This window comes from Phodopus roborovskii, unplaced genomic scaffold (genome assembly GCF_943737965.1).
Source record: "Phodopus roborovskii unplaced genomic scaffold, PHOROB, whole genome shotgun sequence".
Taxonomy (NCBI): Eukaryota; Metazoa; Chordata; class Mammalia; order Rodentia; family Cricetidae; genus Phodopus; species Phodopus roborovskii.
Window position 1 is genome coordinate 8,251,641 of NW_026126689.1, and position 17,577 is coordinate 8,269,217.

The 17,577-nt window shown below is 42.3% G+C and overlaps 1 protein-coding gene across 1 annotated transcript in view; it reads left to right on the plus strand.

The window, feature by feature from the left end:
* Positions 1-9,454: 9,454 nt before the first annotated feature.
* Positions 9,455-17,577, plus strand: part of Ptn (pleiotrophin) — a 77,687-nt gene continuing 69,564 nt past the window's right edge. Inside the window, exon 1 of the mRNA XM_051174675.1 lies at positions 9,455-9,767. The gene's annotated coding sequence lies outside the window, so the exon portion shown is untranslated. The remainder of the gene's footprint in view (positions 9,768-17,577) is intronic.

Below are 17,577 nucleotides of genomic sequence, written 5' to 3' on the forward strand. Positions count from 1 at the left end.
AACATCTGTATCTATTTTGTTATTCACATTTATCAGGAAATGAATAGTATGGGGTGTTCTTGAAAGAAAAATTGCTTTATAGATGTAAGAAACTAGAAGTTAACCTTGAATAAACAAAGAAGTCAGGATATTTGGCCTCCCCACTTCCAATTTCCTCTTCTTCACATTATCCTTCTTTAACGAATTAATAACTATCCTGAAATTTCAGAGAATAATTTGCTGAACATAATTTGTGGGCACATTTCCTTCAATCCCTGTGTGTGTGTGTGTGTGTGTGTGTGTGTGTGTGTGTGTGTGTGTGTGTGTTTGCAGCCTTTTCAAAAAGCCACATGTAATATATTTGTTGAGAGAGCTCTTGATTCATCCATCCATGTAATGACATCCTAGAGCCATATTATGTTCAAATCTTGGAGAATGCCCTACTTAATATCATAGGATAAGGTTTGGGGTTTCAAATAATAATATTGTCTTAAACATTCATATCTGGTGGAACCTGGAAATCATATCCAAAATCAAACCGGGACAATGAATCACTAGCCAGCAATTGATTTCAAAATAAACCACAGAGCTCCAGCTCACCATAACCAAAGGACTAAGCTCTCCATTTCTTTTCCTGAGTCCCCTAAACATGCTTAGGTACAAGGAAAAAAAAATAAAGTATCATTTCTGAGGAGGGAATTTCAGTGGAGAAAACGCCTCCATCAGATTGGCCTGTGGCAATTCTGTGGAGCATCCTCTTGATTAAGGATTGATGAGTGAGGGCTCAACCCACTGCAGGCATTGCTCCCCCTGGGCAGGTGTGGTGAGTAGAACAAGAATGCAGACTGGGGAAGCTGTGTTCCGCCATGGTCTCCGGTTCATAACCAAGCATTCCGTGGCTTCAGTTCTGAGTCCAGATTCCTGTTTTGAGTTCCTGTGTGGCTTCCCTCTGTTCAGGACTATAATACATACACCGAAACAAACCATTGCCTCCTCCAAGTTGGTTTTGGTAAGCATTTTATAACAGCAACAAAAGAACCAACTAGAATGACATTCTTCCTGGTTGACTATTAATTTACTAGCTGTTTTTGAAAGGCACAAACAAACGTGAATTGTTAGCTACTTTTGAAAGCCATGGGACATAGTTTCTAGAAATGAGAACGCATGTGCCTAAAATGAATTAACATCAAAGCATAATGAATGAAAGAACGCCAACATTTAGCACATACAATGTGACATGCCTGTTTGCTTGGGCCTGCCAGCTGGGACTGAGGAGAAATGATTCAGAATTAGCAAAAAGTCCATTGAAGTGGTGGTTCCATAGGACATTTGTCAAAATACATCAAGCTATGAAGTTGGAATAGAGTCATTTGAATATTAAAGGGCATGTTACTTGATAATGTGTATTCTTTCCTTTTTACATGCAGACCCAACTTAATGCAATGTTTGGCCTAGGATTTAGTGTGATAATTAAAAAACAAAATAGGTAAACAAAAAAGAAAAATGAAAAGAAAAGCAACCTTTCTATTATACTTAACCATGTACAATCTAATTAAACTATTTTAACTATTCAGCTTGAGGACATTTTGACAAATGTCCTATAAAGCCACCACATCAATAGACTATTTGCTATTCTGATCATATCCTCTCAGCTGCAATTGGCAGGCCCAAGCAAGCACTTAGTCTATTTTAGCCACATAGGTTGAGATTTCTTTGTGTAGAATATTAGACATTAGAGTCACATTGAATGTGTTAAGTGTTGAAATTCTTTCATTCATTTCATTAGGTTCTTAAAATTAATTCATTTTGTATATGTTAGCTGTTTCTTGTGGAGTAATATTTAATGGACCTACTACATTTTAATGATAAATTCATTAGCTTCTTGTTTTGAGCTCTGATGAATAAAGATGCTATGGACATTTATACACAAATCTTTCCATGGGACATATTTTTCTCTTGAGCAGCTACCTACCAGTGTAGAGTCTGATGTGTCTACAAAAGCCTGATTACATGCTAGATTCATGCTTAATTTATGAGAAGCTGCCACACCATCTCTCAGAGTTGGTTTTACTGTTTTGCATTCCCACCAACTCTTAGGGTTGGCAGTCTTTAAATTTTATCTCTTTGCTTGTGAGTGTAGTAGTATCTCACTGAGGTTTAGTTTGCATTTCTGAAATGGATCAAATAAAATTAAGATTTTTTTCTTTCCAGGCACTTATGGACATTCATCCATTTTCTTTCAAAAAGTATCCAATCCTTTGCCCAGTTTTTATAGCATTGAATGGTTTCTGATTATCAAGTTTTATTAGGTATTTTACAAAGCACAGGTTACAATTTTTGGTCATACATCTATTTTGAGAACATTTATATATATTTCCAGAATTGCTTTGTTATTTTTAATGGTAGTTTTTAATGTGTAAGGACATTTTGCCTATATGTATATCCTAGTATTACATGCATGTCTGATGCCTACAGATGTCAGAAGACATGAGAGCCCCTGCAATTGGAGTTACAGATGGGTTTGAGCAACCATGTAGGTGCTGGCAAGTGAACCTGGGCCCTCTGATAGAGCAAGTGCTATTGACCACTCAGCCCTCTCCCTAGCATTCCCCAATGGTCTATTTTGAAGAAATTTTTTTTTCTCTCTGGTATCAAACCATCCTTCTTTCCAGATGTGCATCAGTTCTTTGGATACGATTTGTTGCCAATACTCACTCTCCATCATCAAACTGTTGGATTGTATTTATGCATTGATTATTTTTCTTCATTGGTCTACTTTTATACTAATGATTATTTCAACTTCATAGCAAGACCAACAAGTGAGAGTCTTTCAATCTTGTTTTATTTAAAAAAAAATCTATGTATTCTGTATCCTTTGTCCTTCCATACACGTCTGGCTATTAGATTATCTTTTCTATTAAAATATACAGTGGAGGCTAGGAAGACAACTCAGTTGGAGAAGTGATTCCCACACAAATATTAAGCTGTGAGCAGTTCCTATCCCTACATGAAAGCTAGTCATGGTGACAACCACTTGTCACCTCAATGCTGACGAGGTAGAAGTAGGAATATTTCTGTATTCATTGGCCAAGCCACCTAGCTGAATTTGAAAATCACAAGTTTCAATGAAAGATCCTGTCTCCCAAATCATGGTGGATGGCTACTGAGGAGTAGCATCTGGGGTGATTTTTGGCTTCCACCCTCATGCATATACATCCACTTGCACACAAACACAAATACACCCCCCCCACACACACACAGAGTACATTTGAATTTGGTTTTGATTGTCTTGAATCTAAGCAATCAAATTTGTAATCCTAAATTTTTATTTCTCTGCATGGGGACTCTCTTTTCTTTAGATGTGCTGAAACTTTTCTTGTAAGATTTGGGCCTTTGTGGTATATATAAGCTTGGGTATGTTTCACTAAATTTAGTTCCAAATATTTCATAGTTTTGTTGCACATATTTAAATATTTCATTTTCAGTTGTTCACTGTTACAACATAGAAGCAGATTTATTTATTTATTCTTGTTTATTTTTTTCCAGACACAAGTTTCCCTGTGTAGCTTTGGAGCCTGTCCTGGAACTAGCTCTTGTAGACCAGACTGGTCTTGAACTCACAGTGATCTGCCTGCCTCTGCCACCGAAGTGCTGGCATCAATTCTATGTGCCACCACTGCCTGGCTGCAAATTTGTTTTCATGTTATGTTTTTATTTATTTAGTGGTAGAGTAAATCAAGGGCATCACACATCCTAGGTCAAGCATGCTGACATGGAGCTGTGACTCCTAGCACATCACACACACTGTTAGTCTTTGTCTTTTTCTTTTAAAAGTTGTCTTTGATGTTGAGAATTGCATACATGTATACAATGGATAATCACATCTGCTCTCTATTCCGCCATCTGATTTCTCCCGTATCTCCAACATATTGCCGTATTAATTGTATATATCATCTTTTTAAATATATAATCCACTAAGTCTAATTGGTGCTATCCAAATGTGCATGGCTGTGGGCCCAACCACCCTAGCATGGAATCCTTGAATGGCCACATCCTTTAAAGACTTCTGACGCTTTCTTTCCCAGGAACTACCAATTGCTACTAGCCCCTCAGAGATCATCTACCCCACCCTTGTCAGAATCTTGCCTGGCTTGATGCTGTGCAGATAACCATGGCTGCTGAGAGTTCGAGTACAATAGCCATGCATGTCCAGGAGATGGCCTTTCACAGTTTTCCTGCCCATTTTCCTTTTCTTACTTGTTACTGAGTCTCCTCTTCCATGATGTCCCTTCAACTTTGCTTGAGTATGTGACACAGGTGTCTTGTTGAGGGCTGATGACCCAGTCTAGCGTTCTCAGCACATTGACTGTTGTTGCCTCTCTGTTGACTGTTGCACGCTGTGAAAAGATGCTTCTCTGACCAAGGCTAAGAGCAACCCAGGTTTGTGGGTATCCACAAAAACATTTAGATGGGATTTTGACAGCATAACAGTTAAGCAGAGGAACTGCAGCAGGTTCTACCTTAGGGTCTGTGACCTCTGAAGCCACGGGCTCTTGACTAGGTTTACGTTACCAGGCATGAAATTCCCTATTGTGGATCAGGCCTCCACCCAATCAGAAATAGTTCTATTACTGCACCTGTGGGTATAACTTGCCTGATAGGCTTATGTGGCATAGGTATGAGCCCAAACTATGTAAGATGTTAGTGTGTTTCCTCTTTTAGCATAGCACCTTCAGGCACTATGGAAGCTAGCCAGTGGGGGCTGTTTTGAGGCTGATTCCTTTAAGTCCTGTAGCCAGAGTATGTGATATCTTCAGCAATGGTATTTTACTGTGCAGCCATGGTGGGAAACCCAGGGTAAAGGCAATAGCTATTTTGTTTGTTTGTTTGTTTGTTTGAGAGACCTCTGGGGCCTGGCTGCGTAAGTAGAAAATGCTGCATCTTGACCTTTTCCTGCTTTCTGCCTGCCATAAAATGTGGTGACAATTGTCTCATGTCCCTGGTGACACAGACTGCTGTGCCTTGCCTTCCCTGCCATGACAGACTAGCATCCCCCAAATTGTGGGCCAGATAAACCCCTCAGCTCAGATGCTTGCTTTCCCAGTACTTTGCCGTGGTGATGAGAATGGCCACCACTAAAGGTACTCAGTGGGGTTGGATTCTCTGTGTGCTGCCGACAGACCTCCATGCACACCCCCAGTTTTATTCTGTGTGTTCCTTATAAGGCTTCGTTGGCTAGAGTTACCAGTACCAGAAAATAGTTAAAAGTGGTTTTCACCTCGATTTTAGATGGAAAGTACCCAACTTTCACTGTTACTTAACATTGCACTCGTTGGAAGGTTTCTGTGGCTTACCGATGTAAGCGTATTGGTTTATATTCTAAAGTTATTATGCCTTTTCACACTGAATGAGTGTCGAATTTTGCCATATGTTTGCCTGGTATATAGTTATCTATTCATTCTCTTGTTGATCTTTTAATAGGGCAAATTGTATTTGAATGTCACATAAAATTGAACTTTTTTATCTTTATATGCTTCATAAATTGTTGACATAGATATTTATTTTGGCTGTTGCATTCACGAGGGATGTTGCACTGTGGGTTTTGGTGTCTTACAACATGGGGTCTGGGGTATGGAGAGGTGACTCGTTTGGTGAAGTGCCTTCATCCAGTGCACAAGGACATTGGCTTGAACCGCTCAGACCCTACATAGCAGCTGAGAGTGATGGATTATTCCTAAAGCCCCCGCAGGGAGTGAGCGCGGTGCGTGTGTGTGTGTGTGTGTGTGTGTGTGTGTGTGTGTGTATGTGTGTGTGTGTGAATCTGTGGGGCAGGAACGCATGACTGAAGTGAGTGTCAGGTTTGGTGAGAGCACTTTCCTCTAAAACTAAAGGTTGGGCATGATCAAGGGTAGATGTCAGCAATGACTGTGGACTGTCATAGGAAAGCACATCACATTCACATGTATGTACACCCCAGTGACAAGAACATCACACACACACACACACACACCCAGAGAGAGAGAGAGAGAGAGAGAGAGAGAGAGAGTGTCTGGGTATTTGTGGCCTGATTTTTTTTTTTCTGTAGGTCTTAGTGTTGCCCCTGATGACATCCTGTTTTTCTATGTTGCTTTGACAATCTGGAACCTTGTGTTCACAGTTTTTAATCAAGAAGGACAGGCTAGAGGACCATGAACTCAGCAGGGACTGGTGTGACTTAAATATATTAAATATAGACTAAATCTATTCTTTTCTTCTCCTTCTTCCTCCCTTTTTTAAGTTAAATCGTTCTTAATTAGTTAATTCCAGTTAATTATGTAGTTAAATTTCTTTAGTTAATTTTGTCACAGGCAAAAGTCAGATGCATACAACCTGCTTACCTGGTCACCTAGCTACATGGACAATGCTATCAAAAAACAGAGACGGGATTTGGGAAGAAATTAACCGTGCTTGCTAGATTATGTGCTACGGGGATTGCCTTCAAGCTGCCATAGCTTGATGACTTGCTGTTTGCATTCCAGGGAGATGGGGCGAACTGGAGAATGGTGGCTAATAATCCAAACACCCTGCCAAGTAGACTGCAGGAGATGTGTTGCCAGATTTTTTCATCTGTTTCCTCCACGTTTTCAAAGCCCCTGCTGGTGACCCACCTCTTTGTATTTGTTGCAGAAGAATCAGTGGGCTCATTTTCAAAACAACTGTAGGCCATGTTACGGTTTCCCTGATTTCAAATCACCTTGCGTTAATTACATATTATCGGGCAACACGAATGCATGCTGGGGGTCATTAATTTCACCTGGAGAGGCTGAACGGGCAGAGAAATCCCTGATTGTAACTGCTGACAGGAGCTTTGGTGTGCAAAGCGTTTGGAATCAGTTACTCTCATAGCAATGGGAGCTGGGATGGGGGGCTGGGGCGACATTCAGTCAGTGAGTACTACAGATCCTCCTACTGGGGATCAGTCTACCTTGTTTCCCTGTGGTGTCTGCATGGCAGCTGAGGGACCTTGTGAAACCAGTCAGGGTTTGTCACTCTCAAGTGTCACAGGCTGACATGAGCTGGGAGTTCCTACCACTGAGCCTCTACCAGCCTGCTAAGTTCCCAGCCAGCTCAGATGGTGCTACTTTTCCTGCTGCTGGGTCGGCTTGGATACCCTTCTCTTCAGGGCTCACATGTCAATGTTTAGCATTGTTTAGGCCATTGCTCAAATTTCACTCTCTGAACTCCGAAGTTTTCTCCCCACATCTGTGTTTTGGGGTTTTTTGTTTGTTTTGTTTTGTTTTTTTTTTTGTTTTTGTTTTTTTCATGTCTCCAATCACATCATTTCCTCTCCTCATTTTAATTTGTCAGTTAAAACAAACATATAAGCTTTCTAGGTGTCAATGTTTTAACATTTTTTTTCTTCAGAATTCTATCCAGTAAAATACATAAGGGCTCTCCAGTGACAGTCAACTGAGTGAAATGACTAGAAATCTGGCATCAACCTTCCCATGACATGTGGATTTGAGGTTGGGTATCTCAGTTAATAGTGTATTACTTATGCTTCAGTAAAACTACTGGTTGAATTAAAATAGAACTTACTGCATTTTTATAGATTTCTGCTCCTGGAAAACAACATACTCTTTTACATTTCTGAATCTTATGGTAAGTTATATCTTACTGATTTGGTTAGTGTAGCTAATTTCTTTGTTCCAAGAAGCCCCTGTTTCTGCTTCCCAAGTGCTAGGATTATAGGCTACAAGTTGGCCACTTTTATGTGGGTTCTAGGGATTCAAACTCCAGTCCTATATCTGCCCAGAAAACACTGTAGTCACTAGGCCGTTGAGACAGCCCTGTAGGATGTTTAAGTAGCATTCTTGATCTCTACTCACTGGAAGACTAACTAGATGGACTGTGTCACATTTTGGAGACACATTACCAAGTGTCTTCTAGAGGATAACATTGCTCCCTTTTGAGAACCACAGATATAACTAATTTTCACATGTACCTCTTTAATAAAATGTTATATATTGGAGTGACAACTGAAATAGAGTTGGCATCATGAGAATCTCTATGGTTTCTTGACCAATGCCATCAATATCACAATAATTAATCCAGCACGGTTCACTAACAGCAGCATATGCTAAATGCAAAGATAAACTTAAGGGCAATAAGGAGAAGGCCAGCAGTTCTGGAATATTCTTCGAACTCCATCACTATAGAAGTGTTGAGGCATTTCTTACAGCAAAGGGGCTGCCAAAACAAACCTTGTGAGTAGTTTATAAATACAGGTAAAGCCATATGAAAGCAGACTGACTGCTCCGTGGTGAAAATGAAGGCTGGAGAAGGAAAATGTGCCACTTGGAGTTGTTTGGAGAGAGACCTGGGTGATTTGCACATGGAAAGGTAGTTGGAGAATAGTCTGTTGAGGGAGGTAGGCTGCTTCCTCCTTTGAAAAAACACGAGACCAATGTACTAAAAGCTGTACTCCTGCAGGCTTACCTCTCTAGTTCCCAGATGACACTTCCACATCAGTACAGTAACTAACAGTCAACAGAAGACCCTAGTCCTTAAAAGAGCATGCCATAAAACTCATGAATGGAGTGGTCCTGAGAAATGAGGGCTCCAAAGGTCATGGGAATCCATGAGACTTACTGATTAATTGAGCCGAAGAGGTGTAAGGTCAGAATGGTGAGATCAGAGGCCATTTTACAATCTGAACATGTTTGGGTATGTTTGAGTTTTACTCCTTCATCGTTTTGCATCAAGTTTCTACGTGAGACTCAACACAGATGTCGCTTTATCCTCTCCTTGGTTCAAAGGTCTCAGAAAGCTGGGAAGTCCACTCTCTGAGCATTACAAACCCCAGAGCTGGAGCCACACTGATTATTCCCCCATGTTCTTTGCCAAAAGCGTGTCACAGAGTAGGTCTCTGGAGGCACCAAAGAAGCCAAAAAAAGGAACAATCCCCTAAAGGAAAGTGACATTTAATTGGGAATTTTCAGAGATCTGTCACTCCCAGTGACAACCCGGGAGAAGTACTTTGCAGGTTTGTGACTGCAGGTGGGCTGCAACTGGCAGCTGAAGTTAGCTGGACTCCCTGCAGGGAAGGCCTTTGGGGGGGGGGTGCAGAGCAAGAGGCAACTGCATTTGCACATAGCTCCCCCTACCCTCGAATATCATGTTTAAAAAAAGGGAGGAAAAAAAAAAGCGTTGAATCAAAACTGTAGTCTAAAATGCCATCAGTTTTCCAGTATCTGACTCGATTAGCCGAGGTATGGACCCATGAGAGGAAAAAAAAAAAAAACGATGGTGTTTGGGAGTTTGTGAAACAAATACCGTGCGCGGTGTGTGCTAAGAACAAACAGTTTTATATCCCCTCGTCTTTCCGTGCAAATCCGTTTGGGGGAAGACTGCCCCCAGAGTAGCCTGCTTTTCATAAGCTTCCCAATCAGATTTCGGGGGCAAAGCACACCCCCTCCCTCGCGCAGCCTCCTTCTCTCAGCCGGCTCCTTTTAACCCTCCCATTCTCCATTTCCCTCCCTGGCAGGGTGTAATTGAGTCAAGGCAGGATCAGGTTCCCCGCCTTCCCGTCCAAAAATCCCGCCAAGGAAGCCTCAGAGCATAAGAAAATCCAAAGTGGAGAGAGGGGAAGAAAGGAAGCACTGAGTCATCCATCCAGAAGGGGGGGAGAGCGCAGCCGCCCAGGCAGGAGCAGCAGCCAGCAGTACCTGGAGTCCGCTGCAGAAACCTCGCCCCGCACTGTGCAACAAAGACAGCCTGCTAGTCGGCAAGGACGTCTGCAAGCCAAAGTAAGTGCAAGGCACCCCGTGGATTTCTCCAAAGGGTCTCTGGTGAAGTGTGCCTAACCCCAGGCCACTTTCCTGGCCGTCCGTAGTCCATGGGGGTTCGGGAGGCAAAGAAGCTGCCTGGAGTCTGCTAATAGGACTGCTTTTCGAAAGGGACTTGCTCTAGAAGGCAGACCAACCATGGGAAATTTGGGGGGGACGAGTTTGGTCAGTTAGTGTGTGTTCGGATGAGAGAAAGGAAAGCAGCTTTTGTGTTGTGGGGAGTGCACGGGGACCGCATTCCTGTTACCTGCTGGAGCATGCAAAGCGCGGGAGAGGACGCATTCCTGCTCTTTGTAAAACCTGGAGCTTCGGTGGGTGTGTCTGGCCCAGCAGGCAAGAAAGACAAGGAAGGGTGCTCCTTCAGGCAGCTTTTTCCTACCTCGCTTCTCAGGTTGCCCCAGAGCTTGCCAACTGCCAGCTGCTGCCTCTCTAGGTGTGGTACATGCGCGGCGGCCTGCCCCTCCTGGGCCTGCTGACAGAAAAAAAACATCTCTCCAAGATATACTCCCTATCCTGCCTGCCAGCTCAGGAATGGTTCTAGAAACAGTTCCCTCCAAAGTTCCAAAGACACGCTTTGAAATCTACCTTTTCTTGGAGTGCCAATTATGCTAACAGGCCGGCACATAAGCACTTACATGTCTCATTGCTCCCAAATAAACCAGGGGAGTGGTAAAGACTAGTTTGGCAAACACCCAGAATTTCTGGGTATTTATTACATCAATTAAGTTATCCTAATATATTTTGAGATGAACGCATCACTTTCTTTGTGCATACAACACCTCTCCTCTTACACATGCGTGTGCAATAGCGCACACTTCTGTGGAATGTGATGCGATGCATAAATAAAAGAGCACACTTTTGGTTTACAGACAGAGAGCTATCTCATTCCTGTCTCTGCTTTAACAGGGGCTTTAGAAGTGTAGGGCAGACTGAGGTTATGAAAAAGAGTGGGTGGCTCCTGAAGGAGGCGGTGAATGCACACTTTCGGGGAGAACAAAGTAAGAAAGTTCAGCATCTTTCCTCCCGGGACTGCTAGGTTTTTGCTGTTGTTTTCCCTCCAGTTGCTTAAGAAAGTGTATAAGTGTGTGTGTGTGTGTGTGTGTGTGTGTGTGTGTGCGCGCGCGCACGTGTGCACATGTTGGAGGAAAGGGCCTGGGTGGCACTTCAGGAACTACCAAAGAAAAGCTTTTAAAGTAACAACATAATGGAGCAATTGTGGAACCTGATGAAAACCGCGGAGCCCACGTTATCCCTTTGATCGTCTGGGAGTGGATTGTTCTCTGGGAATATTGAAAGGTGATGAGAATGAAACAGAACACAAGGCTGGTGCTTTCCAGATTCGTTACATCCCCTTCAAGGCCAAGTCGTTAGAAACACTTAAGTCCAGTTAAATTCGAGGGAGATTAGGATGAGTATTATCCCCCACTCCACTTTGGGGCCTGAGCTTTTTCAGACTTCCAACAATGGTTGTTTGTCATCGAAATTAGAAGAGGGATTGTTAAATCTAAAAATTTAAATTTAAAGTAAAAAATTTTTAAAAACACAGTATTATTATTTTTGAACTATAAGAAACTTTAAAATGTAAGTTCTCCGATTAGAATTTCAGTCTTTAGAAGAAGGTACTCGTCTCCTGCTGTTCACAGGCCTGGGTCAAGATAGCTTTCTCCTTGGGGAACTCCCTGAATATGCACCGCCTTCCTCAGCCCACCCTGCCAATACACAAACGTAGCCCCTCTAGATTCTGAAGTCAAGCTGTTTGTTAGTGGCTCAAACCCTTTATGTTCTCAAATGATGTTTTAACCATCTGACTGCTAAGTGATATATCATACAGTCTGAGTATAGAATATATTTGACTGCAAATTTATTGTGTGTTATGTATATATGTTATATATCCTATATAATATGTAATTGTTTTCCTGGACCCACTTTTATAACACTGGGACCAAACTCATTTAGTGGTAGTTTTCATTTTCATGTCTCTCTCTCTCTCTCTTTTTGTTTTGATTTTATTTATTTATTTATTTTGAGACACATTTTCTGTGTGTGTAGCCTTAGATGTACTGGATCTCGCTCTGTAGACCAATCTGTCCTCAAATTTACGGAGATCCGCCTGCCTCTGCCTCCAGAGGGCTGGGATTAAAGGCGTGCGCCATCACTGCCTGGCAGTTTGCATGTTTCTTTTCTTTCTTTTTTTTCTTAATTTTTTTTTTCAATCCAATGATCTGCTGTGTATTTTCACAGAACCTCGTCACTGAAAATTACACAGGACCCCTGAATACTTTGCTTATATCAACAAACTTTGCCTTAGAAAGCAAAATGTTAGGTTTATATTTTCTCTTGGAGATACCCTTGATTTCTCATCTTGGTGGCATTCCTACTCATTCCCACTCTGCATTTGTGGTGTGGGGGTTTTATTAGTCCTCAGTGCGCTCTTTGGGACACTGAGTTTGCCTGACTCGTATGAGATGGTGTGATGCTAACGGTAGGCTGCAGTCAGATTTAAGGTTATAAGTGACAGTTTGCCAAATGCTTATTTCTTAATATAGCCGCATGGTGACAAGGGACTTGTCCTTGACCCTTGTACTGATGGTAAGGCCCAATTGAGACTTCCTAGAGCAATGGGACAGCAAGTGTGCTCCATACTGAGTTCCCCTGACTTACCTACCATGCAGTCTGGTTTACACTGGATTATACAACAGGGAAGAGCCCTGTGCTGCCTCTGACCCAGGCTTTGCAGGTAAAGCTGTGCAGGACGAGGAATGGTCTCTCATCTGGAGGTCTGTCCAGAGAAGGAATGGAAACACTTTCCTGTCCTCTGGCATAGGCCACACTTCCATCCTGGGAGTGAGGGTGAAGGAGCCTGTGGAAATGGAACTCTTCTTTGAGAGCTGGGCCTGCTCTTTCCGCCCAGGGTCAATTAGCTAGAGGAGAATTCGGGCCTTGGCTTTTCCCTGGGAAGCCTTGGTGTTTGTTGGGCCGCTTTTTCTGTCTATACCTTACAAGCCAGACTCGTAGACAGCAGTTTACATGCTATTGTTAACAAACTTTCTAGATCAATAACTACAACACCCCTTTTATGACAATGTGAGGTACTTTTGGTTAAAAGGGTAACTGTGAACAAACACTATTCAAGGAGGTTTAGGGGTTTCCTAAGAGTAGAATTCTTAGACTCTTAAACTCCACAGATATAACAATAACAGCAAAAATTGACTGCTTACTATTAATTTTGAACAACACTAGTCCTGGTAACTGACCCTCTGGCTCTAGCTTTGATACTTTCTGGTAGTAAGCATCAAACCACAAATTCCAATGCTCTAGCCTTTTGTTCACACACCTGTTTGCTAAGCAGTGTTGAGTTGTGAGACGCTTTATTAGGAAATTCATCAAAACAGATTCCAAGCAACCACGGTTCATTTGCTTCCACTTGACTCTGGAGAAGACAATGTCTTAAAAGCCATAGGTGATTTCATCCAGGGGCAATTCACCTTTCTTCCTTTGCTTAGCGCATACCAGCGTTGCCTGCTAGTCCTGCCCTCTTCCCACCGTCCGCCCCTCTGATCCCCACGCGGCATCAGTACCCAGCTTTTCCCCCAACCTCCTTGGATACTTACCTCCTCACCTTCTCTTTGACTTCTCAACCTCGGTTTCCAAATGTGGACATTTACTTTAAAATCTGCTCTCTCTTCTCTCCTCTGCTCCTCCCTTCTCCCCTCTGCCTCTAAACGCCCCAAATGCTGATCTAATCCCAGGATGTCCTTGACTCATTCACCTTGCCTCACAACAAACATGATTTGCTGCTGAGACCCCCAGGCTTCCAGAGGAAATGCCTTGCAATCTCACTTTACTGCTCTCGTTTCAGGGGATGTGTAGACCTGCAGGCCCAGTCCTCACCTCGCTCCACCCTTCTTTGTCCTTCACATTGCTTGGTTCGGACTCTTGATTACTTCTAGAATTTCCTGCTCTTCTACAACACGCTCAATGTATTATTTTCATCACACTGGAATCTAGCTATGTGGCCTTCGATTCTCAGAATGTCAAAATTTTACACTTCCCCTATGTTTCTGTAACAATTTCTTCGTGTAGGCCGAGTAGGGTGTGCTTAGAGAAGGCACCTTTCAAGATTGTATCTGCAACGGAACAAATATCTTCAACTCCCTAGTTTCGATCTTTTCCCCCCCTCTATCACACATGACCATCTCTCTTTTTGTTTAATTAATTGAATTTACCTCCCGTTAGCCCCTCAAAAGAAACCTGAGATATATATCTATATATCTATATCTATATTCAAGTAACCCAGAACAGTCCTTGTCTTCAGCGTTCTCTGGATTAATTTGGTGTGTGAGCATCCTGATGCCTGGGGGACATCTCCAGAGTTTCTGCCTTGAGAGGTAGACTCATATAACCAGGGTCTATGATGGGGAGTCTGGAAATAGACAACATCAGATGCAGATCCTCCTCCTGATGGCTCTCCCTCTTCTCATCTTTCATGTCCTGTTCTCCGATACTCCCTACATGACACTTTCTGATTCTTCCAAGAATACTCCCCTTTATTTGCCTCAGTCATTGTCTCTCCTCACTAAATGCAGTTCAAACACCGAGCATGCTAAGGCCTTGGAGATTTGGCAACTGAGCTCTCCTAAGACACTGATTTCCCCATCAGGTTTTGGAGATCATTTTTCATACAGGGGACCCCCAGTTGAACGTGGAGCCTGCAAAGATTGGCATTAGCCAGAGGTATAACCCAATTCAAGTCCTTTCTGTGGAAGGGTCCAGCACAGTTGAACGAGTGAAGGAATGGGTTGAGGGGCTGGGGCAGTTCACTACTGTCCTGTACATTGTCCAGTATGTGCTGCGGAATGTGTTACCAGGCTTTTTCAGACTTGGGGATGCTGCTTTTGTTTGTTTTTGTTTTGTTTTCTTCTTTAAGCTCAGGGCTGGGAATGTTGGCGATGCACTCTGCTTCCTGGGTGGGTTTACCACTTCCAAACTGTAAACCATCCTGCTAAAGGCAAGCTCATAATACTAAAGCCCACGTAAGCAAATCCCATCTCTCCCAAGTCCCTCTCGTGCTGCTGTATGTCTCTGTCGTTTTCACAGGGTACCTAGAGATTGCTTAAGATGCCAGAAGGTAAGTTTGACCCAGTGAAGCGAGGAGGAGGAAAGCTGTGTGATAGGAAGTAAGAAAAGGAAATCTGAGTCACAGTTTTAAAAAGAAGTGAGAAGACAGTCCCCAAAAAAGGCTAAAGTGAAGTGGGCATGGCGTCTTTTATTAAAAGCGGTGTCCTAGCTCCTCCTTCAGAGTCTGGAAAGAAAGGGACTCTACTTTCAATTGGTTCTTTTCACCACATTTAGGTTTGTAGAGTCTTCGGCACAGCACCTCTGCCACTTTGACTTTCATGGTCAAGCTAGTTGCCCAAAGATTTCTCCAGAATGAAGGTTCTGATGCCCCAGTCTCCCTAGGAGCCGTACATGTTCAAGGACTTCCGGGTGGCATCTAGGTTTGTGTGACAAACTGTTCTTTTGTCATAACTTTCTACACATGCCATGGATAGCTTCATAAGCATCATGAGGAGTCTTGGGGGAATCCTTCTTGTGGCATGCACAATGTGCTTGTGTCTGTCTCTTTGTGTCCAGATACTTCCAGCATTTGATTGCTCCTCAAAAGATGTTGCATGATCCGCTATTGACTCAGCTGAAGCTCCTATGTAGTCCAAGTAGCCTGGGCCCCTGCACAGGGGTTCTCCTGGCCTCTGCTTCTGTTGGAGTCTTCCTCTGCAGAGAAAGAAAAGTGTTGTCTCCCAGATTTTAATTTAAAACTTACTACAGGTGTTTGCTCCACTTTGCCCTCATTATTGAAAGTTTATAGAATAGGAGGCTTTCTTAGCATTATTCTCATCTGGGTTTGGGCATCCGTCACATTGTTCCCCTGTTCTCCCCTGTGTCATAAGAGAAGAGGGCAGAAATCATCTTTCTGTGTGACACCCCAAGAGACTTCGGGGGATGCTCTGAGAAAAGACAGTCCAGATTTAAATCAATAGGGAATGTAGTTTGGTAATAATGCTTACCCTTTAGTATAAAACAAATGGAAATTACCCAAAGACTTAGAACAATGATTTCATCATAGCCTACCTCAGGTGCTGAGAGTGGACATTGCTATGTAGTCACAGGGCTTTGCTTCTGATTGCAAAACACATTCTTTAACATATAGTGTCTGTATGTGAGAGTATAGTGGACAGCTGACCAAGTGTGCCCTATTAGCCATGATTAGAATTGTTGGCTTAAAAATAAAAGCACCCTACACATTCTTTCTTAAAAACAAAACAAATAACCTGCCGTAAAACAAATGACTCAAACTTTGTATATAGTTCGTCACTGTATTCCTTTAGAGGCATGAAGCACTTCGAATGAGGAAGCCTGCTGATTCTACAGGGAAGATGGTCGGTAATTCATTAATTTCAAATCAAAATGCATGTTCAGATCTTGGAAGGATACCATAAATTCTGTTTCCTCTTCCTCTTTTCTTTCCCAGTTTCCTAGATATTTAATTATTGAGATATTTAATATCTGAGAACATGGGAAACATCAGGTAGAGCCCAATGTAGGTTAAACCTGTAAATTGATCAATTTAAATCATATGAAGTAATTTTTCACCGTATTTCTTACTAGGAAAGCAGATTTACCTAAAGAAACATGTTTTTCCTGTTCTAGAAAAACATGTTCATGGTACAGGTTAATAAAATTTTATAAAAAACTTATATTTTGAATGTATATCATGTATTATCACTCTGATAAACTTTTACAGTTTTTCTGGTATAACTTCAAAATAGTTACGTGCGTAATTGTGTGCCCTTCATTTCTGTCAACACTGTAACTGACTCATGCAATGTTTTAATAGGTATATACCCATTAACATGTACATTTCTTTTCACCAAATGAGCTAATTGGGATGGAAATTCAATTTGTTTAGCTTGATATGGTTAAATTGAAATCACAAAAAAAATGCTTAGTAAGCTATGCATTCTTATTAAAATGATGGAAATAGAAAAAAACGCAAGTAAACAAAGAAGAGTCTCTGCCTTGGCCCAGGATAGCTTGTTTAGATGGGACTAAACAATCTTGAAGAATTAGCATGTACCAATCCACGGCCAAGATGCATAAACAGTGTGTTCCATTTTTCACCGGAAGGACCCTTTGCGTGTAGTCAAGAGACAGTGTCTCCTTAGGGAAGACGCAGCTGCATGGTCCCTCCCAGGACTCATCTAATTCCTCATCTGGTTCCTGGAGCCTGGGAAACTTCTGAGCCGCTCCATGGTTCCAGGGTGGGTCTAGCTCACTGCAGGTGGGTGGGCTCCAAGGGCAGCAGACCTCTTTGATGCCTGTCGCTCCAGGACTTGGCAGCCTTCGGGGGAGTTATTTATTTGCTCTGTTATTATTTGGAGTGAGTAATGTACAATTGGCTCTAGTTGAAAGTGAGTTGGATCAAATTGGGATTTGACAAACACATTGTTGATCACAGACGAGGGGTAAAAGTCAAACGCCTTTCTTGTCGATGCCAGTATTAGGATTCCCACCAACTTTAGGCCCCAAGTGGTTTCACCCTTTTTAAGTAGAGTGCCCATGGTGAGGAAATGATAGTTTCCCTTCTGATATGTGATATCCGGGGATTTGAAGATGCACTTCAAGGCTATCATGAATGAATTTGGTTTGGAGATGTAGATTAAAAAAAAAAAAAAAAAGCTCAACAGAATAAATGGGTAGATGTGGATTTTTA